The 24,821-nt window shown below is 41.6% G+C and overlaps 1 protein-coding gene across 3 annotated transcripts in view; it reads right to left on the reverse strand.

Moving 5' to 3' along the window:
• The window catches only part of ANK3 (ankyrin 3), a 339,725-nt gene that overhangs the window by 151,173 nt on the left and 163,731 nt on the right, over window positions 1–24,821 (reverse strand). The gene's annotated exons all lie outside the window — the stretch shown is intronic.

Genomic DNA, 24,821 nt, shown 5'->3' on the forward strand with positions numbered 1-24,821 from the left:
TTATGATAGGTTTGTGCCGCTGGTTCCAGAGGCTGTTTTCCTGAAGTAAAAGGCTGTTCTCAATGCACTTCAAGTTCCTAAACTAGAGAGATTAAAAGCAACACCAGGGCAAAACAATTTTGCTTCAGAGGGAAGCCCAGAGAGAGGTTCCTGATTTTAGTAAAGCAGACTTCTCCCTTTTCAATGGAAGCTATCATCAGAAACAGGAATTTTCTTCGTGCTTCCCTACAGTTACTTACATCAGGAGAGGCTTCGAAGAATGCCCACCTTATGAGAAAGGGAATATTGAAATCTTCACTTCACAAAGAGCTCCTGCACTGCACTTGCCTGTCACACGTCTCATCTCATACCTGTGAGCTGGGAACAGATATTCACTGGCAAAGAAGAACAGCAAAGAGGAAGACGAGGAAAAGAATCATGGCCTAATATTTGGGTCAGACAAGATAGGCCTAATGTCTCATTCGAGACATATTGATGAAAAGGAATGAGCAGTATGTAAAACACTACTGGAACAATTTAAATTTTCCAGAAATACATCTCCATGTTTGCATCAACCTGAGCACAGCCACCAGGGAGGAGCTCTGTGCTCTTGAGTTTAAACACCAAATTTTTATTATACCAGTTCTCTATGTAGATATCTCTGTATGAAGAAGGTGCAAAATCGGAGGTCCTGGTGCACCAGCCATGCACTCAGGTGGACCTGGCTGGAAAATACTTCATTAATGTCACTGATGATGCATTCCATTAACAGCTACCCTGTGTTCCTGCTCATTTTGCTGAGGGCATTATAGGATTCATGAGTAAGTCCCACTTCTGCCACTGACTGAATACAGAGAAGCCAACAGCTGTCTGCAGGGTGGAGGAGCCTCCCACCTCAATTTCAGTACAGAAGGATGGCCAAGCCAGTTTAGATTAATTTACCTCACTGACATATCTGCACAGAGCTCCCTGTAGCAGAGGTTTCAATCATTCCCCCACAGCTACCTCAGCAATGCTTTTACTGCAAGCCACCACACAAAACAAAGTACCCTGAATATTCAATTTATAAAACTGAATTTTGATTTAGCATTGCTGTTAGTTTTGAGAGCTGCGAACTGTGATTTCAAAACAATAAATGCAAACATCCCATTTCTAGAAAGCCAAGACCACAGGGTTACTAATCAGTGTCTGAATCTTTGTTTCTAACTGAAGAAAAGCTAGCTCTGAATAAAGCCCAGGTTCCTAAATAGCTTTCTTCTGCCTTTGTAAAGGCGCTCGAGAACAAGGAGAAAGGAAATATGATAATTTCTCTAATAGGATTCAAGGGATTGCCTTTGTAAAGGTGCTTGAGAACTCCTTTACAAAGGAGAAAGGAAATATGATAATTTCTCTAATAGGATTCAAGGGAATCACATGAAATTCAAAACTTGCCAAATAGCTCTCTTTAGTAGTTGAAAGGATTAAATGGGGCAGTTTCACAGAAAGTCACAAGTCCCTGCAGAAGACCAAGGCTGCTGTGGGGTGGTGCCCCACACCCCTGGGCTGCAGCCTCCTGGCACGGGCTGGGGACACAGAGCTGGCAATCCCAAAGCTAAGCTGGCAGAGGAGAAATAAATATTTTTAGGGACCAGGACTCCATACAGTCTCTGCTGTTTTGCTGGAGGGCCGTGGCCCCTGTTCCTCAGGCAGCCCAGGGCTGTGGTCAGGGCCAGCTTGGTCTGGGTGCCAGCCTGCTCCTCCAGGAGCTCCTGACACCTCTCTCCCCACACTCTGCCTGCTCATTTCTTCTGCCATGGCTGCTTTGCCTTTCCAGTCACTGGCTCTTGGCTTTTTGAGTTCACATCAGTGTGATGACACCAGTGCATGACTGACCCAGGCCACTGCCTATTAACCTCCACAAAACCAGCCTGGTTTAGGCTGTGACATTCCCACAAGAGCAGTTGTCCAATTCTCTCTCCATTAATTTTACAAAAGCAACGATCAGAATTACAAAAGAAAAGCACAAAGAAAAATTAAAATCTGCCAGCACCAAAAAATCATCTCAGCACATTCACATCCATCAATTCAGCTCTGATTACTGACTGCCATAAATCATAGTGACACTGTATTTTCTTTTTTAACCTTGTGAATCCATTTTAGAGCATTCAGTACGATTTCTCAATGCATACTATTAACAAAGGGTAGTAAGAGAAAGGCTGAATACTAATGGCAAAATCAATGACTTATAGATTTTGGGTAAAATTTCCAGGATCCCTTTATTCCTTTGCATCCTGAATTACATGATCTGCAAATTCCTATAGTAATTCTTAGCTTAGGAAAAAGAAAGGGCCCTGGATACAATCATGTAATTAGTAGATACGCAAGGAAAAAAACATCCCAACAATCAATCTCCTCCCCTCCAGAAAAGAAGCAACAATACCCCTTTACAATCTCATTAAAATGGCAGATTTGGTACAGATGGAGAATTCTTTTAAACAGAATAGTGGAAATGTCCTTTTACATTATCACTACGCTGCTCCCCAAGCAGATGGAGTGCTTATGATTACTGGCTTGGAAGCGACTTGCAAACAAAGCAACACATGGCAGAATTCAGCAGAAAGAAAAACATGGTTTGACATGAGATGCAAAACAATATAAATATCTCTACAAGAAAGGGAAAGGCAGGCTGCAATAGTTTAAACCATAATCTGGATTTACTGGTCCAGATTTTTCAGGTAGAATTTTTTTTTCCCTGAATGTGTAGTGGATGACATTTCAGACAGTTCAGGAAGATGAAGAGTCAGCTGAAGCCCACCAGTGCAGGGGATTTCTATCTCTGTGATATTTCAGAAACCTTCACAGAGAGCAAATGGTTGACAAATAGGATCAGTACAAATGTATGTTCATGCAACTTACATCTATGAAGGGCCTTTAGTTTTAAAAACTTCTTATATCAGAGAAACCAGTGATAGCATCTGAGATATTTATTTATATAAATTTCTTTCTAGTCATTAAAATAATGGGAAATGTGTGTCCCAGATGAGACTTTTGAACACGAGTTCAAGTGCACACCTCTGTGCACATTGAGCAGGCTTTTACTACCAAGATAACATTTGCTTACATTTACATTACATTTACTCATTTATACTGCTAACTGTTGAAATTGTGGGCATGCAGAATGTGCAGCCACAGGAACAAAATTCACAGTTATAAAATGCCAAAAGGATCTGTGCAAATTGTGTATGTCTTTTTTTTTTAATATCTGCTCAACCACCATCCCTCATGTAAATTCTTTGTTTGCTATATTGCCATTTAAATTATGCCAGCTCAGATAATCTGCTAAAACATCCACAGAATTAGAATTCTATAGCCAGAAGCATACATTCTCTTTCATTAATGCAAAAAAAAAAAAAAAAAATTAAACATAAAATTCGGATAGGAAAACAGTACTCCAAACATTAAATAAGTCGAAGTCACCGAGCCCAACACTTCATTCCCAAAAAATCTGCCATATGCTCCTCTGTAGTCCATTGCTCTTGAATAGAAGATATCTACCAAATCTGTAAATCCTTTAGTTAACTTTTTTCCTTTACTTTGACAAGGATATCAGCTGTCATACAAAATTTAAAACAGCAAATTCTGTAACTTCTGCTAGAAGATAGTTGAAACTTCTCTTTAAAAGCTTTCCAAATGAGTGCACAGGACAGCCTGTGGTCCAATCCTATTCTTTAGCAGCACATAAGATCAAACCTCAAAGACTGAAATGCAATCACTATAAAAGGATAGCCTGCAGTAATTTTTCAGAAGTCTCCAAACCCTTGCAAACAGCAGAGCTCAAAGCCAGCCCTGCTGTGACCTGTGAAATCCAGCCCTTTACAGACATTCCAAGCCTGTGGAGGTACTGCAGTGTTTCCTCTGCCAGGATCCCTGGCAGCTCCCCTCACCTCACCCTCAGCACTCCCCAGGGCATGCCTGTGTTTTCAACAGCAAGGCAAAGGGCTCTTGGGATGAAGGACTAAAATAAATGATACATGCAAGGTATGAGTGGTATGCCCACAGCATCTGATCCACAGATCCGCTCCAAGTTCCTTTTTTTAACCCTGCATTGTTCCCTTAAGATATCAGAGTAGAATGTAGGTTTCCAGTCGGCCCTCATCAACTCCAGCTTTCTGAAAGAGCAATTTTTGTTTCATTTTCATCCATTAGCTGCAGTTTTCATGACCAAGTTCTAAAGCTACTTTAACTTCCAGTGACCCTGGGATTAAAACATAACCCTGTCCCTTGGGAATAGGAAAAATTGTGACCAACTAGAAAATAAACTGTTAGCTAAACCCAAAAAAGGGACCATAAGTCAGTCACAGCTTCCACCCCTGAGACTTCAGCAATTTCTCTTCCCCATCAATGCATCGACTCAACGTGGAAAAGCATCTTCCACCTGTTCTGTTGATAAGTGTGTGATTACTGTGGCAAAACCACTGCCACAGTATTACAGAAATCCCACAACTGTATTATCTTAGCCTCTATCTTCATTAATGTGTGAAAATAGAGGTTAAGATAATACTCACCAAGGCAACTTCTTGCTGTCAAGACCACTCTACAATCTTCAGATCATGAAGAACTAAAAAGTGCAGCAGAGCTTCATGATATTATCCTGTAAGCACCAGGAGAAGCAGCTTCAGTGAAGCCAACCAAAAGCCCCTGGCTTTATTAAGATTTCTTTCCCTCCCACTGATCACCCTAGAGGACATCCCTGTCATTGATTTGCTCTGGACAGCACCTTTGGAAAATACCAAGGTAATAAAGCTGCAAACTGGAAGAAGTGTTTACATAAGCATCATGATGTCACATGATTGACTCCTGAGCAAATTGACTTGACACCATCATGCTTGAAAAATAACCAGGAAAAGCCAATTAGGAAGGCAAAAAACAAAAGGCAGAGACTCCAGGCAGCCCTGTGTTCAGCCAAACTACAAACCTCACATGAACTCTCACGGAGATGAGGGGAAGAGCAAGGGCAAAGATCTATATATGGAAAGCACAAGGAGACACAGTATCAGATCTTCCTATATCATCTTGAAACATTGCTGATGTGTGCAATTTCTCTGCTGATTAATCAGATGGCTTGTTGCATGCCATGCATCTTGTTCCATGTCCTACTGAAAACTGGGATTTTGTAAAATTGTGTGCAGCAGCTGCCTTGCTCCTTCTCTGAGATACCTCACTGATGCACAGGATTCCAAAAAGTAGAGATTCCCTGGATATGAACAGCAGACCTCAGCATTTTCAGTAAATATAGAACTTCTATTTGTTAACAGAATATAATTCTGGTGCACTTGGGAAATTGGTGGCTGTTAATTGGTCTCCATAGGCGTGTGAACACATAAATAGGCACATAAAAACCACATGCAAATCTTATGATTTCACCACAGCACCGGAGAACAATGAACAGCTCAGAAATTAATGTTTCATTTTTAAAAGAATATTAAAAAAACCCCTAGCTGAAGTGTTAGGGGAATGTTATATAAAATATACCATCCATTTGTATATGGCATCCATGTGACAAGAAGTTGGCTCAGGCTCATCCTTTGTCTGGATCGTATTTCTAGCAATTTTCAATATTCCATGACTGCCAGAAGCAAAGAATTAATCATTAAGATTCATGGTGACAACAGCAAAGTATTTCATCGTGAAGTTGAGCTAAGCACCAGAAATGTGACTGCTGCCAAGTTACCCCTTCCAAACACTCCCTGTCTCTGTTGTCTATCTTTTAGTCTTATTCATAACACAGGCATGATATGAAACCACCAAACTGCCAGATGGCTTCAAAATGTTCAGACATGACTTTTGCACAGAAAAAGAAATTTCTAGCATGTAATATGTTCCAAAAGTAGCAGTTTTTGGGACACTGACAAATCGACTGTCTGCAAGACCTTGGCCAAAAAGCCCACAACCCACAATTAAGATATTTGACAATGCACCTTGATTCTGTTCATTCCTCAAGGACCTCTAAAGGAACAATTCAAATGAAAACAGAAGGAGGCTTCGTTAAAAGATAAATACAGTAACAACAGAGAAGTATATCCACTCAGCACAGGCACATGTCCAAAGCCCTGGGAAATGAGCACAGCTCTCATTTAGCGTCTAAGTTTCATTTCTAGATGGAATAGGGCAGTATTCAATAACAAGAAAAAAGAAAACACTAAACTAACTATAACTAATCCCATGAGTCCATTCCCAAATGCAATGGAGATAGTTCAGTGGAGCAATATTACCACCAAGGCTTTTGAACAACATGTAAGGTGTAACTCCAATGAACAGACTATGGACAAATTATTACACTGTAAAAATTGTGTGCAGACACAAGGTAAAACTTTCATGAGAAGATTAACATGAGAACAGCTTGTCCAGGATTTCTAATATGTGCAGAGTTAAATTAAAAAAAAAAATAGAATAAAACCAAGAAATTTCAAAGTACTCTCAAATTTCTTCACACTTTGGAAGGACTTTCCAGGAAAAGTGCAACTTTAAAATTTTAATTTCTCATTATCATTGCAAAGATGCAAACCCAAGATGTTACAATGCAATAAACACAAAGAAAAATAAATGAATGTAACTGTGGTTGATTTCAGCATCACTCACAAGTTATCCCCAGTCTCAGTAGTAACACAACCCAGTTGCTGAGGCGCCAACTGGTCACCAATAGCCAGAAGATTGCTGTAGATTAACCACTCAAAGTTACATGGTGTTGTTCCCTGTTAAAAATTAACCTGCATTTCTTCTGCAGAATGACTAAAATCTAGTTTTAACTTAATCCAGTTAAGTTCTCTGATCAGTAGGTTCCTCCCTATCAACTTCCTTTCCAAATGCACTATTATTTTCAAAGAATCAAGGGGAAAGCTTCACGAGTTACACATTCTGAAGTTGAACTGTTGCCCTTAAACACAGTCACAGTAAAATCTCAAATTATTTCCTCTTACTGAACCTGTACTTCGACCTCTCCAATGGCATAGAATTGAGGCATGGAAAATTTATAAAGCAATCTATATAAACTCACTGAATTTTCATCTTCTTACAGGTTCAGTGTTCCGAGCTGGTACAAAACTATCTCAGGAATTCCACACTGAAAGGTCTGGGGAGCAAACACAAGCAACTTCCACAACCTTTTCCTCCCAGATATTAGGTAGGGCAATAACACTGGCCTCATACTGCCTCAACTTTGTTATTGCAGCAGGGCTAACACTGTGAACAGAGCTTTCCAAGAACACTGGGAGCATTCAGATGTAATAACCTCAAGATATCTTAGACCAGGAAGGAGTAAACATTCTTCTGCATTGGGGTGATGTAGGAATTTCCCTAAAACAGAGGAAAATTAGTAAAATGAATATAAAAATGATCTCATCAAGATCATTTCTGACATGCTGCTGGGGAATGAGGACAGCTGTGCAAACTGCATTCCAAACAGGACTTCTATTTGTCAGCACAGATGTATAAAAACATCTCTCAGCTCTCACTGGAGTGCTGGCAGCTTGGCTAAATATTAATGCTGTCCCTGGAGCGCTGCTACTGCTTCTGTGTGTCTCACACACATGAGAGGCTGGCCACAGCTAAGACAGATGCTTTCTGATGTTGCATTAGAGCTACAAAAGAACAGAAGATGGCAGCTTCAGAGACTGCATCAGCCCTCCTATGGCTCCCCAGGAATTAGGGATGGGAGGGCAAGAGGGAGCTGCAGAATGGGTCACTCCTGAAGTTAGGCTGAGCTTTCCAGGTGCACGGGAATTCGACACTGGGTTATGCTGGGGTGTAGTGCAATTCTTTCCTGCTACACAGCAGGTATTTCAAGCCACAAAACAAACCCTTTACAGTAAAGCAGCTCTAATTCAGAAATGTAGGGCTACTTTTCCTATCTGCATAGAGAAATACAAGAGCCACAGCTGTTGAAGATCTTCCTAAAGGAGCTCTGTAGCTCTCTTTGCATCACACTCCATCATACCTGGCAGTCATGCTGCACTTACCCAAATGCATTTCAAACTGCATGAGGTCAGAATAATACTGGGATTTTCTCAGTGCTACCTTAGTGAAAGGGGTTCATGAAGCTTTTGTCTCTTAATTTCACATCAAACATTTTGAGCAGATCCAGAAATACACCTTGGAACGACTGCATGAATAATGCAGTCAATTACAACAGCACACATGGCCATAATCTGTTTCTTCCTAACCTGCTTAGTTAGCACTGCATTTCTTTTCCTTGGGAGAACCTTTAAGCCTGTGCTATTATTGCAGCTAGCTCTCACGTTTCCTTTCTCTCTGTGAACTGTTTTTTTTTAATCTGATGTTAAATAGCTTTCAAAAGGCTTCTAAAATTACTGTATAGCAGTAGTATTTCTTATATCTGTATTATCTCTACAATGCTTCATGAAAAAGCAGTCCCTTGGCAGGACAAACTAGCTAGTGTTCACACTGCATAATGGAGGAGGCAGCAGCTGTTATTTTTAGGGTGCTGAATGCTATCCTCCATTGTAAATCTATTTATTTTACAGATATTTTACCGTTACAGCTATGCCTTTTTTGATTGATGAAAATCCTATTTATAAATCCTAGCTTCAATTAACAACCCAATAAATTGGCATTTTCCCTTAGTTACCTATCAGCCTAAAATAAAAATTCTACAGAGAAGCAGCCAGAGGAGCTGGTGCCTCACTGAACAGCATCCCTGGCTCGCTGTGCTGCGGATTCACGAGCAGCCATCAGAGGGAGGAGGGCATCTTGCACCCTGCACAGACAAGAGCTTTCTCCTTTTCCATAAAACCCTTTCATTTCTGAACAAGACACGAACAATTAAAACTTCACGAATAACACGGAGAAGGCACTTCCTAATCCTCTCCTCCCTACCCCAGCAGGCACTGGTATTTAACATAAATTTAGTATTCAGTATCTCATGTTGCAGCCCAGAGCTTTCTCCAAAATTATTAATGCATCCAAATAGCATGCTGGATTTGCTAACTGCAAATGTAATTATCTCTCATGAACTGCCAGGACAAACCATCAATCCTGTAGTTACACCTTCTGTGAATAATCCCAGACTCCATAAGTTTTTTGACTTTTCCCAACTTTTCTCCCCGTGCCAGTGGCTAATGAGGCCATGTCAGATGAGCCAAGGCTTTAATGTGCTTTTTAGAAGACCTCTAAAGCACATTATAAATGTGAACCCACATAATGTTGACCACTCTGGCTGAAGTAACCTCTCCAATAACTCACCTATGTTTTTGTACTGGTAGAAAAGGTGACAGATCTTCTCAAAGATCATTTTCATGTTTAGACAAGCAATACTCTGCACACACACAGAATTTCTGTTTTTTAGATACTCATAAAGGCATTCCCCAGTCCAACACATTGGAACAGGCAGATGGCTGCTGAAAACCACAGGGAATGGTGTGATCCTGGATGTAAAACAAAAGGAAGCTGTGGACCTCATCAACTGGATTTTACTGACTTTAGCAAAGAGGAAAATGTAAGTAACATGCTCTAGAGACTCCAAGCAGTATAACCACTAAGTAAAACCCATCTTTTTTCCCATTAATAATGAAAGACTGCTTAGATTTGCACATGTTCCACTCCGGCTCAAAGTTAGGACATGGCACTTCTGAATCTGAATTCAAAATTTGACCCAGCTCCTGCATAGTTTATTAAGGAATCACATTTTTAATTACCAGGCTTCATAAATTGACTGTATAAATTAAAGTGACAAACACCATGAAAAGGGTAAATGAATGCATCAGAAACTGTACTTTATTAATGTTCTTTAGTACCTGTGCTTCAAATTCAACTGGATTTATTACATACTGTCTAACAAATATGATGCAGTTTGGAGCATGCAAGTAGTCTCTACAGTAACAATGGATCCCATTTCAGATTTAACAGAAGAGGAGGAGAAATACTTCCATTTTGATTTGGATTGTAAGCACCATCTTGTGGAAATCTGCAGATTGGTAAAAAATTAGTAAAAATATTGGTTTATAAATTCCTCTCATGAACTGGCTGGGAATGCCACCTGGACATGACACAAAGAATAAAACTATTTCTCTCATCTCTTCCAGATCCACAATAAAAACAAAAAAAGAAGCTCTCATTCAACCCAAAGCATTAAGGCAATCTTGCCCCCACTTTCATACAAAGCCCTGTGGGCAGCAGAGCTGATATTCATTGGCAAAGAATTGTAGATCAGGATTCCTGGGGCTGTAATGAGAAACTACAGTCCCTCCATAATGTAGAGTTCAGCTCCATTTCCCTCTCCTCCCTTCCCCATCTCTCAGCACTTATAAACTGTCATTTCTGATTTACAGACCAAACCTCTTTCTCCAGAGAAGAGAGTGCTCATCACAAAAGATCCAGCACTTAGTAAAATGTTACTCTGGCAAGATGAACCTGCACTGTGGGTGCACAAAGCTGACCTTCACCTGGGGATAATTGGTGCCTGGGCCATGGGGGATGCCAATGCAGAGTGCATGGGAGGGCTTTACCTCTTCAGAATAAATAGCAATAAACATCTCGTAAATTAGGGAAAAATACACAGCTGCAGGACTTAATAGAATAAGGCACATGCAAATTTCTGTGATTTACTTATTTCCTTACCACTACTAATGATATTATTACTATTAATATTACTGCATCCATCAGCATTCAGCAGACAATTCTCTTGCTCCCACACAATTCCATGGAATTATTTGAAATGCAAATAGAAAAAAAAAAGCAGAAAAGCTCTTCTAAAAGGGCTAGTTCATCTATGAATATTAAACTAAAATGAACCCTCCTGAGAGCCCTGACAGACTGCTCCAGGATGGAAAACCATGTCATTACTGACATTAATCATATTTCCTAAAAATTAGTGGCAAAAGAGTGCTCTTTTAAATAAGCACCATCCACACATCTAATACCCCATCAGTATATGTATGACTCGAGTAAAAATTCATTATTCTTGTCCTTATGATTAAGATTGTTAATAGAGATACATGTGGAACATAAATAACCAGTCTCCTGTATTTTTGTTATTGACTACATCAGTGCTTGGATCTAACCTTACCATATGCATATAAAACTGCAAGATTCCTTTTAAAAGCCTACAAAAGAAGCAAAAGAGGCAGGCAGCAGCCTTGCTTTTTGTGACAATAGTTATGGTGGATGTGACAATAGTGATGGTGGATGTGCTGCTCCTGGTGATGTCCTCCTGCTTAATTCAGCACATCATGTAAATCTGTAATGTGTGAGAGCATTGTGATAGCTGGAAAATATCACTGGACTGAGAAAAAATGATGAAAACACAAAGAGGGGGAGTACTAGGATGAAACATCAGCAAGATTTGGGAGTTAAGTGTGTATTTATTTGGGAAAAAATTCACTGGACAGGGATACACAGAGTACATGGCTCTCACTCTACCACAGAATCGTTTGGGTTGGAAAGGAGCTTAGATCCTCAAGCCCAACCATTAACCCAGCACTGCTAAGTCCTCCACTAAACCATGCCCCAAGTGCTACATCTGCACATCTTTAAACACCTCCAAGGATAGTGACTCCACCACTTCCCTGGGCAGTTTGTTCAGTGCTCACACACCTGTACGACTGCACAAATTTACATCAAAAAGCTCCCCCACTTGTTTACACTGCTATAGTGTATTACCACTCAGGGCTTGGATGAAGCACAGTCCCCATCTGAAGTGTACAGTCTGCAAAGATCCCACGGTGCCTTCTGCAAACTTAGAGGTAAATGGATGTCATGACAAAATTTCAGCTCAGGGATTTAAGCTGTCCCTAGCCCAGCTCCCAGAGCAGTGGCAATTACCTACATTAGGAGCCTTTATCTGCTGGCCTCAGCTCCTGGCTGCATTTCCTACGTTTTGAATGCCAACATTAGAGATTTCTTACACTACTTTTTTCCCCTCTTACTTTTCACACACAGAAACATATTGGATATACAAAAACATATTAATTATTCAGTTTGCAAAGCCCTTCAGGATTCTGAAAATTAAAATAAATGTCCTTTTTTCATTAAAAATACAATACAATAGATAATGATAAAAACCACAAAGGAAAGATGCAAATAATAGCAACAAGTCAAGGCCACTAAACACTCAGTATCAGGTATGCCTGCAAAATTAATGCAAACAGCCCCAGTTTGACTAACATTTTCCACTGCTTTTTCAACTCACTCAGCCCATCTTGACTACACCCAGTATTAACAGAAATTATGGTTGTGCAATTTCAGTTAGAATAATTAGCCAGTAAACTAGATACTAACCCTAAATGGCTTAGATTTCCAACAATAGGGAACAATGTACTCAATATTTTTTGAAAGACACCTTTAAAGCTATGTAATATATAGAGGCCAAGGGAGAATATGGAAAACCTGGGAGGATTAAATGCAAAAATAGTGTACCCTCTTCTTTTGGGACAGTTTTATTAACGAGGTTCAAGAACTGCAGAGTAAAATACAGCTTAATAAGAGAGATTTGGTTTCTTCAGACATACTCTGCAGATAAGTGCAAACTGGAAATTCCAGCTTGTATTTATGTAGATATTTTATTTAGTTAGTTTAAACACAGTCAGGTGACAGCAGTTTAAAGAGCATCCCTGCCAAGCAGAATTTAGAGCCCTCCTGCACAGGTGTTCACTTCCGCTACACTGAACAACAAACTCACAGCCACAGATCACAGCATTCTGATAAGCTCCCTCCTAGGCCAGCAAGGCCATCAAATACCCACTGACAGACAGGATTTGACCTCATGGGTATGAGCTGGCACAGCTTGGGCACGGGGAAGTTGAATACCAACACACAAAAGAACAAGGTCTGCCCAGGCAGACAGAGCCAAGCTTGCCCTGGCTGACCCCAGGGGGGCAGGCAGGGTCACTCAGGGAGGTGAGGGACAGCCACGGGCATGCAGAGAGGTCACCTGAGCTTCTCTCACGTGGTGCCCACTCAGCTTCTGGAGGTGTCACTCTCTTCCCATGGACTATTGAGGGACACGAGGATCCTAATTCAGGTGCCATCAACCTGATCCCAGAGACAGCTGAAAGCTGGGACAACCTTCTCATTTTAGCATCAAAGATGTTCAAAACAGCCCCTTTCCTCATTTCTTTCATGTGCATGTCATGGACATCTGACCCAAGCTTTCTCTCCATTTATGTTTTACCACCACCATAACAGCAGCAAATAACAAGTGCTGAACTGAAATATCTCATAGGGATTTACACATTACATTTAACAGTCCCTTTTAACTGTTAAATGGCTAATGGGTTAATTCCTGCTTTGGCACAAAGCCTTCACTCAGGGAGTATGTGAGTCTTTGCAAGCTGTTTTCAACAAAAAACATATGGGAAATAGTAAACTCATCCAGGTTAAGTTTAAAATAGGATATTCTGTTGGAGTAATATTTTATATAGTCCCTTTAGAAAACAAAAATCAATCATGATGGGTTTTAATGTTCCATTGTGGACAGCAGCTGAGCACATAGCATAATGATTCTCTTTCCTTTCCACTTAATCCTGCTGCCTTCCCAACCACTGAATCATTGCTCTCCTCGTTACTAAAATGCATAACTGAGATGCTGATTAGTGTCCCAGATGCTTGATAACAGAGACAGTAATCAATACCACTTCTTTAATCTGTCTGTGGAGGACGTTTTGTCCCTTTGCTTTTGGACACAGGCTCTGTCACCGTGATCCACGGCTTTAATATCGCCTCTAGATTGGATTAGTGCAGGGCACTCTTCTTTAGCTGTTCCTTATCTTCCCTCAAAACATAACATCAGTGTGCCACAGCTGTTGCCTGTTTGCTGAGTTTGAAAGCTTGGAAAAACTAAAGCTCTGAGTAGTTTTGGATCGTTCTGCCTGACAGACTTGTGCAGCCACCCCACACGCCACAGGGAGCGAGCAGAGCTGCAGCCCTCTACCACTGACACTCAGCTTCCTCAGCTGCTCTGGAGTTTTGGTGGGGGCTTCTTGTATTTATTTATTTTAAGAGCCACAGTGGAAAAAATAGTTCCCTTCAGCAAATGCAGAGCTGCAGCTGGACTTCCCTTTGGGCAACTGCAATGTGGATTTTGGCCTCAGTTTTGCCAATAACACCATGCAAATTCTGAGCCCTAAAGACAGGAGCCATCTCTCTGAAGACAAACAACAGACAAATGCAGGCACAACTCCTATTATTTACTTCCCAGATGCTCATTTTAAACATATTCTTTTGCATGTGCTCTGTAAAAAAGCCATGTCTCTTTAAAAATATCTTTTGTGTACCTTTTTAAAAAAATTACTGCACAGTGATATCACAATGTGACTACAGCTAAATATATCACCTACAATGCAGCTTTTACTGCACTATAAGGCAGCCCGTTTTAAGACAATATCAATAATTTAGAAACTCAGCTGTAGCAGCCATCTAATTGGATTATCTTTGCTTGGCAATTTTTTCAGTATGATATTAGCTTTTACAGGAATTCATTGATGGAGATCTTTCAGCAAACTCATGTAACACACAATCAATACACATAAAACTACATGCAATTATAAAATATTTTTTCACCAAGTACTTCCATCTTCTCACAGGTCTGGCAAGAGGAATACGCTGTTCCAAATTAAGCTAACAGCATAAATATGATTTTGACACAAAGCATCTCTGGAGACTGAGATTCAGAGAGCCTTCTCTAGAGAACAGCAGAGCAGCTGCCACAGCCACCACCTGCAGACACCAGAGAGTTGCCAGGACCCCATTTCTGTGGTAGCACTTCCTCACAATGCTTCCCTCCAGGAAAATGCACTTTTACCTCCTGCTGGCTGAAAAGGTTCCTTTCCACTGGTGAGCAACTGGGCAAGAACAAAGGAAAACACCATTTCTTCCCATGCTACATTCTGTATGCTCTAAGGGATAGAAGCAACATGACTTCAGACTGAGGTCACTCCTTGGTGACTCCACAAAAGGCAGCAGAGGCATAAAGTCCCTGCCCCTTGTGTCAGCCCAGAGCCAGCAGCAAACACCAGGATCAGAGATTTAGGTGGGACACAAACTGCCCAAATAGAGCTCAAAGCAGCCAAGAGGATCTTCTGCCCACAGAAAAGATGTGTGGAGGTTTAGGGAGTTTTTGCTTGCATGCTTGTTTTTTGTTTTTTTTTTTTTTTTTTTTTCCCACAGAAAAGATGTGTGGAGATTTAAGGAGTTTTTGCTTGCATGCTTGTTTGGTTTTTTTTTGGTTTTTTTTGCTTTGGTTTTGGGGTTTTAATTTTTTTTTCTCTATTTGGTTTGGGGTTTTAATTTTTTTTTTTCTCTATTTGGTCTGGGGTTTTTTGTGATCTACAGCTATGACTATATCTCAAGTGCCTCTGAAAAATTTGATTCAACCACTCAGAGCATTTTTGAGGCCAAGTTGTCTATACCAAGACTTAAAAAAAAATCATACCAAAAAAATAAAAAAACTACCCAAAATCCAACCAAAGAACAAAAAAATCCAAAACATGCACGAAAACTCCTAGCTTAAAATGAAGCTGCCCTGTTTTTAGGGCCCAGAAAAGGACAGATATGAGACTGAGATGGTTCCTTTTGTGCACAAGCACTACTGTCAAAACATGCACAAAAACTCCTAGCTTAAAATGAAGCTGCTGTTTTTAGGGCCCAGAAAAGGACAGATATGAGACTGAGATGGTTCCTTTTGTGCACAAGCACTACTGCCCTATCCTGACATTTTCATCTGACCGAAACTGCACCATGCAGAAAGGATCACCACCATCACTGTGTGAGTCCACACTGTCCACCTGGTTCACTTCTTCTTGAGATGGGAGGTGACCCCAAAGTCCCTGTATGTTCTGTGATTCCATAAAGAAAATTGTCAGACCCAAGGGTTATCCCACCAGGCTGCACTGATTCCCCCCAGAGCCAAGGACACACCCTGCTCACACGGGCTGCAAGCCAAGGACATTTGCCACACTGGGGGGCATGAAGCTGTGCTTTTCTGGGGGCTGACACTCTCTTCAGCAGGGACAGGGGGAAGGCACACAGTCCCTCTGTTTCCTGAAACCAGAAGGGATTATTTAGGCCGAAGACTTTAATTACAGCTGACAGCGCTGGCGTCCTGCTGATGGCAGCCATTTTACTGATGCCACAGCATCATCCCTGGTGACACCAGCAGCAAGGAAGAGCTGCCAAATGACCCACATTTGTAGGCAGGACCTACTGACCTGAGGGAGAATGCAAAAGCCCAGCATCAACTGAGGCAAGGAGCCACTGTGGAGTGGGGGTTTCCAGTGAACGCGCCATCCTGCAGCTCCCCAGCACAGGTGGCAGGATCAATAGTGACTGCTGCACAGAGCAGCAGGTTGGGAGCCTGGCAAGGGAACCACTCGTGCTGCCAGGTCTGCAGTTCCACAGCCCATGTGTCTGGGGCTGAATGGAGCTTTCAGCAAGGCCTGGCTTCCAACACAAGGCACAATCTGCCCTGTGCAATCCATCCTTTTCAAGCTCAGCGCCATGCAATGGCAATCCCTCACTTAAAACAATATTGTGGACCTTCTTTCCTTTTATTGCTCAGATATTCCTTGTCTTCCTGTGTGTGACCCAGCTCGCTCTACAGCAACTCCCAGATATCAGGTATTTTCCAGTTATTTTCTTTTAAAGCAGCAACAAAAGGGGAAGATCACCTCAGCAGCAAATACTCTGTGGGCCTCTAATGGTCACAGATGAGTGAGTGAGAGCCATTAACCTGCAGACTCAGTGTGAATCCTGGGTAAAGGCACGGAGGCATCAGTAGAAGTTTCCACTACGGACTATTTGCAGACTTGGCCTTGAGACTTCGACTTGTGAGAGACTGCAGTGAAATGAAAGGAGGGAGTTCATGCGACAAGAAAAAGCCTGGTTTTGACAGACGCACAGCCAGCACACAAAGATGTGTCTTAACAGCAGACTCCTACCTTACAAAATGCCCTCAGGTGCACACAGTGCACACACTTTGCTCCTCAAAACGTCCAGGGAAGTATTCTCAGTATCCTCTCTGAGTGCCTCCCTCAACCTTAGGGGCTCACGTGGAAGCTGACATATAAGCAGTGTTACCAGAAATGCCTAAAGACCCACTGGCAGAGAAAGGGGCTCTTTTTTTGGGTCCGCTTCCACACGCTTTTTTTTAAAAAACAATTAATCTATTTTTAGGAACATGGTTCATGTTGAAAGGTTGCATCTCAATGCTGTTTTCTTGCACAAAAGTTAACAGAGAAGCGTGTACCCAAGAGCTATATGTTGCTGCTATGTCTGTTGTCTTGCATCAAACCCTAATGGCCCCCTAGAAAATTTAAACTATTTCTTGGAAAGAAACAGCAGAGGAAAATTATCACAAATGACATTCACAGCCACACTGTAAGATTAACAAGCCCCAAGACATTTTTGAAGACTGGAAATAAATTCATATTCAAAATGACAAACTCTATTATGACTAGTAGAATATCTGTAGTTAAGCTGTTTAGAGGCGAAATTACATATTTTTTTTTAAATAGTATTATTTTAAAAACAAAATTAAGCCAAAAGCCTCTTCAAAAATATTCAACTAGTGATGACACCAAAGCTCACAACTATCACAAAGATAAGAAGCAATCAGTACAGAAATGGAATGTTTTTGTATGTGCTTCTAGGATTCCAGTCCCTTGCTAAGCACTTTCTTTTGGCCTCACCTCAATATGGAAAATGCCAATGATATACCAAGTGTGACAGCCTACCACAAAACCAGGTATGTTCTCATAAGCCTATTAGAAGAGCTTTTCTATGAGCATTTGACTTGGCATATATTTTACTCTATAACTGTTGTACTTTACATATAAAATATAACATACAGCAAGTGTGTAGAGGGAATAAGATCATGCACAGCTAAAGAAATTACCCTGGTATTTGCTTTCCCATTAAAGATGAATACACTCCATGAACAGAAGTGGATACTGCAAACCCTGTCTCTGACATTGCCTCCTGAGGAAGTCAGAGGGATTCAATTCCAATGCCATGAAGACTCACAATTGAAATACTAACACATGGAGCAAAATGCTCCATATCATAAGGAACATGCTCTTCCCTAGACTAAGTCCATATTAAAATTGAATCTCTATAAATTTCAGCAAGAGGAAATTCTGAGCCCAAAGATATTCATGCCTTATTGCATGTTTAATGGCCTGAAATCATCCCTCTTTTCACCTCGGGCATGAAGGCAAAAAAACCACAAATCCAAATGCCATCCTTTTGGCCTGTCCTAATTACAACTGGAAATCTCCTTCTCAGAAGAAAGCCATTAAGGGAAAAAAAAAAAAAAGAAGAAAGAAACAATGGAAGACAGGAGGAATGAGAATAAGCAGACAGAAGAGAGTATCAAATAGTCCCCATGCTGGAACAAGCTTTGGATGAAAGAAACCAAAAGAAATCTAGATAAAAAACATCTTGTCATTGAGGTAGTAAAATCCTCAAGATGAGCATAAAGCAGGTGTTTGTCCCCATTTTGTTACTGCTTAGTTTTGAAATCAGGAATAATTGCACACTTACATTTGCAAAACAGCAAAAATCAGCAAGGGTTCCATTATATTCTGGAGCAGTATTTTTTTTTTACCCTCCCCAAAATTTCAGGGGGAGCTGTAATTTGTTGGTGCCTGCCAGGTGAGCTGAGGCCCTGCACCAGCCCAGGAGAGCAGGTGTATTAAGGGCACACGGGAATCGTACCTGGCTCCACCACAAACCTTGGTTTATTCATGCAGATTACAGAAAATCTCCAGGCATTTGACAGATCAAATTTCACTTTTCAACTACCTTAAAAATTCTCTCTTTTAGTCATACTCAGCACAGTAAGAATAACCAGCTAAGAGTCTTTTGCAAGGATTTCTTATTTTTCTTCAAATAAATTAAGAGGTTGCTGCCCTAAGTGGTTTCAGATACAAATCTCCAAGAAGCAGGGCCTGCACAACATTCTACAAGGCTACTACTTTGGAAGACAACTAAATATTTGAGAGATGGCAAGGGTTGTTTCTAACATGGCAAATCTGAGGAAGGAATGTTTTGGAGCACCTCAGAAAATTAAATGAAAATTAGAAGAGGCAGCATCTTTTCCTTTTCCCTTCCAGTCCAGTATTTTCAGTAACTAGTAAATAAATTCCCAGATGCACTAATGGCTGCCATCCAGAAAATGCATCTGCTGTATTTATGAGAGCTGCAGTTAATAAATAATTGCCAAATATAGAATTATTCACTTCAGTGCTATCAGAGATTGTTTTATAAGAAGAGAGAACATACCGGAATCACACTTATGAGGTGGATCAATCAGATTGATTCAGAATTCACATGTGTGAGTGCCAAAGCTCAGCTTTTGTGGAAAAAGACCATTTACAATTTTTACATGTACTGGTAACCGAAGCCTTCTGAGGCTGCCATGCTGCCATTGGTACCCCTTGTGTAGCTGGGTGTGTGTGGGTACTCTTTAGTCCCTCAGGACATGAAAACCCTAACTGCACTTTGTCAGTGATTTCTTACATCCATGTGCTGCGTAACAAAGGAGCCATTTCCAGGCTGTACGTGCCAAGCACCACACAGCCTCTTTATGGCTCCAGACAGAAGGCCAAGGCTCCATCAGCCCCTGACAACCTGAACTGAGAACCATCCACTGAGGAAAGTGCAAAAAAACCTACTGGGTGATACCTGAACTGATCCAGGAATGCAAAGGTACAGCTGGTTGTACGAAGCTCAAATATTTAAGTAATAAAGAAATTTTCCCATTTATTATCAACTTTTATAAGCACTGAAAAAGATAATGTTGAACAAAAACCAAAATGAATGTACATCTGTACAAGAATGACAGCTAAAAGCAAAAGATGTAAATGTTTCTTAACTGAGTACTCTGTCCCTGATTTCTTCTTCTGAACTGAGTTCATACCAACACTTTCAGTGAGCTGGCAATTGCAGAGTGGGCAGTCTTCTGCCAAAAAACCTATCTTCACCTTTGGTTCTGACAGGTTGGTTCTGAATAAACTCTACTGGGAAGGCCACCTCAACTGCTTGGGTGTTGCTGTGCTCCTAGCATGGCTCTCCACCTTAACTCCACCATTACTTTAGGAACACAAGAGTCTGCACAGGTAAAAGTCCAAAGAAATACAGTCTACAACACAGACAGCTTGAGTAAAGGCTTCACGTGGACAAAAATCAAGTTCTGGACACACAGGCAGCAAGAGATGCAGTCCCAATGAATTTTTTAACTAAAGGGTTGGCTGGGAAAAGAGCTGCAACAAGTTCCCACACACACGTGGGGAGCTGACTCTTTGCAGAGGGCTGAGTACTTCCAAATGTCTTCATCAGCCTGGACACCCACAACATGACCTCCACAGGAGCTCCCAGCTGTGTCTGGTCTGTGAGCCACAGGTCTCTGGTCCCTTGCAGGATACTAGGAAAAAGCAAAGCTCTCCAGCTCCCAGGCACTGGGATACAGAGGGACATTTAAACCAAGAGGCCAACAGGGGTCAGCCCAGCCTAGCACTGAGGCTGTGACATCCACTGCCATCCCCACTGCCCCTCCTGGGACAAGGGCAAAAGCCACAGTTCAAAAGCACACAAGACTTGAATAATTACTGTTACAGACTATCTCATCCATGAAAAAGCAATGAAACATTTGGCAGCAAGAACCTTTCAAAGGAAGCTTCTCAGCCCCTAACATTAGTTCAAATTAATCTCAGTTCTGGAATTTTGTACGTAAAAGAAGCACAGAAGAGATCTGACAGGCTCTGCTCCCTTCTTCTGTGCCCACAGACACTGAGAAACAGAATGAAGCTCTGTTCTGAGGTCACATCTAGTGGCTCCAGCACCACCTGGACATGGGAGCTGTAGTACCTTCTGGCCAGCCAGGGATGGTCCTCCCAACAAAGCTTCAGTGTGAACAGTGCAAGTTTCACCTTCACCAGTTGTAAGTCGTCATATCATGAAAAGAAGAAAATCCTTCTTGGATAATATCATCCTCAGTCATCTTGGAAAGCACAAACGATGCACAGACATGCAAGGACTCTGTGCAGGCCACAAAAATGGGAAGGACAGGCTCAGCCGCTAAAACTAACATTGCAACCAGCTGAATGTACAAGCAGCCAAGGAGTGGCTGTGCTTGGGCTGAATGTCCCCATTGCTTATCTGATGTCAATGACCCCATGCAAGGACTGTGCGGGCTTCCCACAAAAATGGGAAGGACAGGCTCAGCCACTAAACCTAACATTGCAACCAGCTGAATGTACAAGCAGCCAAGGAGTGGCTGTGCTTGGGCTGAATGTCCCCATTGCTTATCTGATGTCAATGATGAAATGGGGCGAGTGTTTTGGACACAGCAGCGTGCCTCAAACAGGCACGCACAGCTCCCGATGACTGCAGCAGGAGCTGCACGGGCAAGCTGGAGAGGAGAGAGGAGCCCTTTGTGTCCCACCAAACACTGGAGCATCCACCAGATGATCTACTTTTTAGTCACACTTTATCTCATGATCAGCTGGGGTGGAATACTGAATGCATTGTCAATTGTTTAATGATGGACAAATAAAGCTGCAGGCTGCAGTTGATGTTTACTGAGGTGTTGATGAGCTATTCATTTTATCAGGGCAGAAATCACTGCAGAAGAAATGCTGGGAAATTTAATCTAGTGCTGAAAAATATTTAATGCTCTTTCTGTGTCATGGTGGCCATGTTATCTCATTGGCATTCTGCAGTAACTACAGGGGGCACTCAATAACTTCAGAGCGTGCACACACACGTACACGTAAACTCAGACAAATTATAATGGACCTTTGTGCATGAAAAACATTTACCATTTCAAAGAAGCTGTCTAATGCTAACCCTCAAAAGGAGTATAAACATTATGGTTTGCCTTAGACTTACTATGCTTACTGAGACATTGGGAACTGAATATTGCACTAACATAAAGGAGAAAAGTGAGACTCAGCCCTGTAAAGAAAAGTTCTACTAATTTAGTTTTAAAAAACCCCCAAACAATGAACAGCCACAACACTGGCAACATGCTGAATTCCAAAACAGTTCTGCAGCCAAAGTGGTCTCCCAAGACGTGCTACTTATTCCTACTTTCTGCTCAGTCTCCTGAGAAGCCACAGGCAACAAATAACATGTTATCTGTGCAATGCACGTCGGGCAACAATTCAAAATCCTCCTCTTTCATTCTAAAATGAATAAACCAACAAAGAAACCAAAGCAAAAAACCCAGAAATCATTCTTCCCTCTAATTGCTGTGAAGACCTGGGGCCAGATCAGGAGCAGAGCAGAAAGGTTTCTAGATTAATTTGCCGCTTTCATTTTCAGTTTCTGTAGTCTTTAGGAGTTTATATTTGCTCACCCACAGGAATGTGTCTGCTTTTACTGCTATGCTATATATACACTCAAAAGCTTCCATTTGAAGGGTGCTTTCTTATGATACTGCAAGAAAACCCCACCTACACAATTTTCTTCTTTGAGAAACCCTGGAATCACTTGTTCCCTTGGAGAAATGTTAGTGTGCATTATCAAAAGAGGATGCAACTGAAATTAAATGTATCGATTCTTTTTCATACATAGACTTCTGTCTGCAAGCAACTAACATACTTTCTCTATAAGTAAAATATATGTGTTCAAAGAAACCATTCCAATTGATTCTAAATAATGACAAGAAATCTTTGTGTTCAGCTTTTCTGATTCTTCCTGCCCATGTGTATGCTTGCTGCTAGATTTAAATGGAAAACTCTTAACTTCTCCTCCTTGAAACATTAAATGGGATAAACCTGCTCACTAGGGTCTGTTTCTTTGAGGTTTTACACATCATGGAACTATTTACATCTGGACCAAAACAGGTGAGAGATTAACCATTAACAGAGCTGAATCTTGTAGCACTCCTTTCAAACCAACAGGTCAACACACACATAAGGCACAATATAAAAACAAATTAAGCCTAAACTCTCCTCTTCTTTAATAAAAATGACCTGAGCTAGGGGTGAATTTTTAAACCACTGCTCATGATTGTTTCTTTTCTTGTACCACTGTTAAGAAACCTCAAGCCATCCTTCTTCAAATCTCTGCTTATGTTAAAACAACATTAAAGTGTAATAGCATTAGTCTACCTGTCCATTTGCCACAGCAGAGCATTTTCTGGCACTTGGAAAGCCATTCCTAGAGGACTTGTTCAGCATATGGCCAACTCTTACATATAGAAAGGTACCCAACATATGTTCAGTGTGATGGAGGAAAGAAGGAGGAAAGTGGAAAGTACTGGTAAAAGTCCATCTCTGGTAGTATTCACGTTGTTCTCCATGAAAGATTAAGTCCTAAGATTCTCTGCCTGTCTTCAGCCCTGCTGCACTTGTCAGTAATGCTGGGAGAGGTTACACCTACAGGGCCTGCAGCTTCCTCTGGAGCTCAAACCTCCTGATTAGTCAGCACACCCCGTCCAGACAGGGAATAGGCAGATCACACCTGCCTTTGCTCCCTCCCAGGCATTCCATTTGTACCTTAGCACACACACTTGGATGCTACTGATGCTGTGACTCATGATTCATGTGCAGCAAAAGCCTCACCAACCAGCTCTTCTTCAGTCTTGTACCTCAGCACAGACACTTGGATGTTACTGATGCTGTGACTCATGATTCATGTGCAGCAAAAGCCTCACCAACCAGCTCTTCTTCAGTTTCTTCTTAAGAAGAAATTAAAATATTTTAATTTTAAATCTCAGAGATTTGGCAGCAACATGACTTTTAGGGTCAGATTTTGAAAACTCACAGTCCTCTTCCACAATTACTTTTGGGGCCAAAATTGCAATCAAGTTTGTGGAAACAAAGATGACTGGGCTTGAAAGTTCTGATGCCTGCATAATCCACCACAGAAACAAGAGAACAGTAGTGAACTCTACAGCTAAAAGCAAATCACTGCCAAACCATAACCTTCTGTGACTCCAGACACCAACTAGGATAAGCCTTCTATGCCTGAGTGTTAAACTCTCAAATCTCACTGCCTTGGGACTCCCTGATACTGTGAGATGGAAGAACAAGATCTCACTGTCACTCCTACTGAAGGTAAAAAAAGTCCTTTCTAATGGCAACTTTTGACATCGACAACCACTGTCAGAAACTGTAAATCTGCTCAAGGCAGGGCAGCCAACAGTCAAGCAGCTCTAAAAGAAAGCAGGTGGGAGGGGATATTCCAGGCCCAGGGAGCTGCTCTTCTCCAGTCTGTGGAAAGCTGAAAGAAGCAAAAAGGACAAAGCCTGCTACCTCCTGTACACATACTCTTGCTCTGCCCTGGACCTCCACCTCAAACCTGTTACACTTTTTCCCCCCCACTTGAACACAGTGAGCCAGGCACCCCTGGCACCCCTGTAGCTCTCTGCAGCCAGGCTTCTGCAGTGTTCCCTCTGTGATGTCCAGCTGGGACTGTGCTCTGTGACCTTCAAACAGGAGCACAGTCCCCCAAGGGTGCAGGGGCCAATTTACACTCACTGCCAGTCTTCAGTGGAAGGCACTGCATCTACAGAGCCAGAACTGCTGAGAGCCTGCACCAAGTGCACACAGATTTCACACCCCCCACATTTACCTTTGCAAAGGGGAGAGAGACCAAAGCCTGCAGTACGACAGTCAATGTCATGAACATGAATGGCCTCAGAACTCTGAGGATTTTGCTGAAAGCTCTCCAGACCAGTTATTTACTGTTTGGCAGGTAGCCCCTACCAGCACAGAATGCTACTGGTACAGAACACTCAATAAGCATTTTAGGCATATGAAAAGTACAATTTGAACACATCTTTGTTTAATTCAAACCAACCATTCCCACACTTACAGTGCTGTACCTGACTGACATGTTCGTACTTC

Source organism: Passer montanus, unplaced genomic scaffold (genome assembly GCF_014805655.1).
Source record: "Passer montanus isolate IOZ18808 unplaced genomic scaffold, ASM1480565v1 scaffold42, whole genome shotgun sequence".
In the NCBI taxonomy this organism is placed as follows: domain Eukaryota; kingdom Metazoa; phylum Chordata; class Aves; order Passeriformes; family Passeridae; genus Passer; species Passer montanus.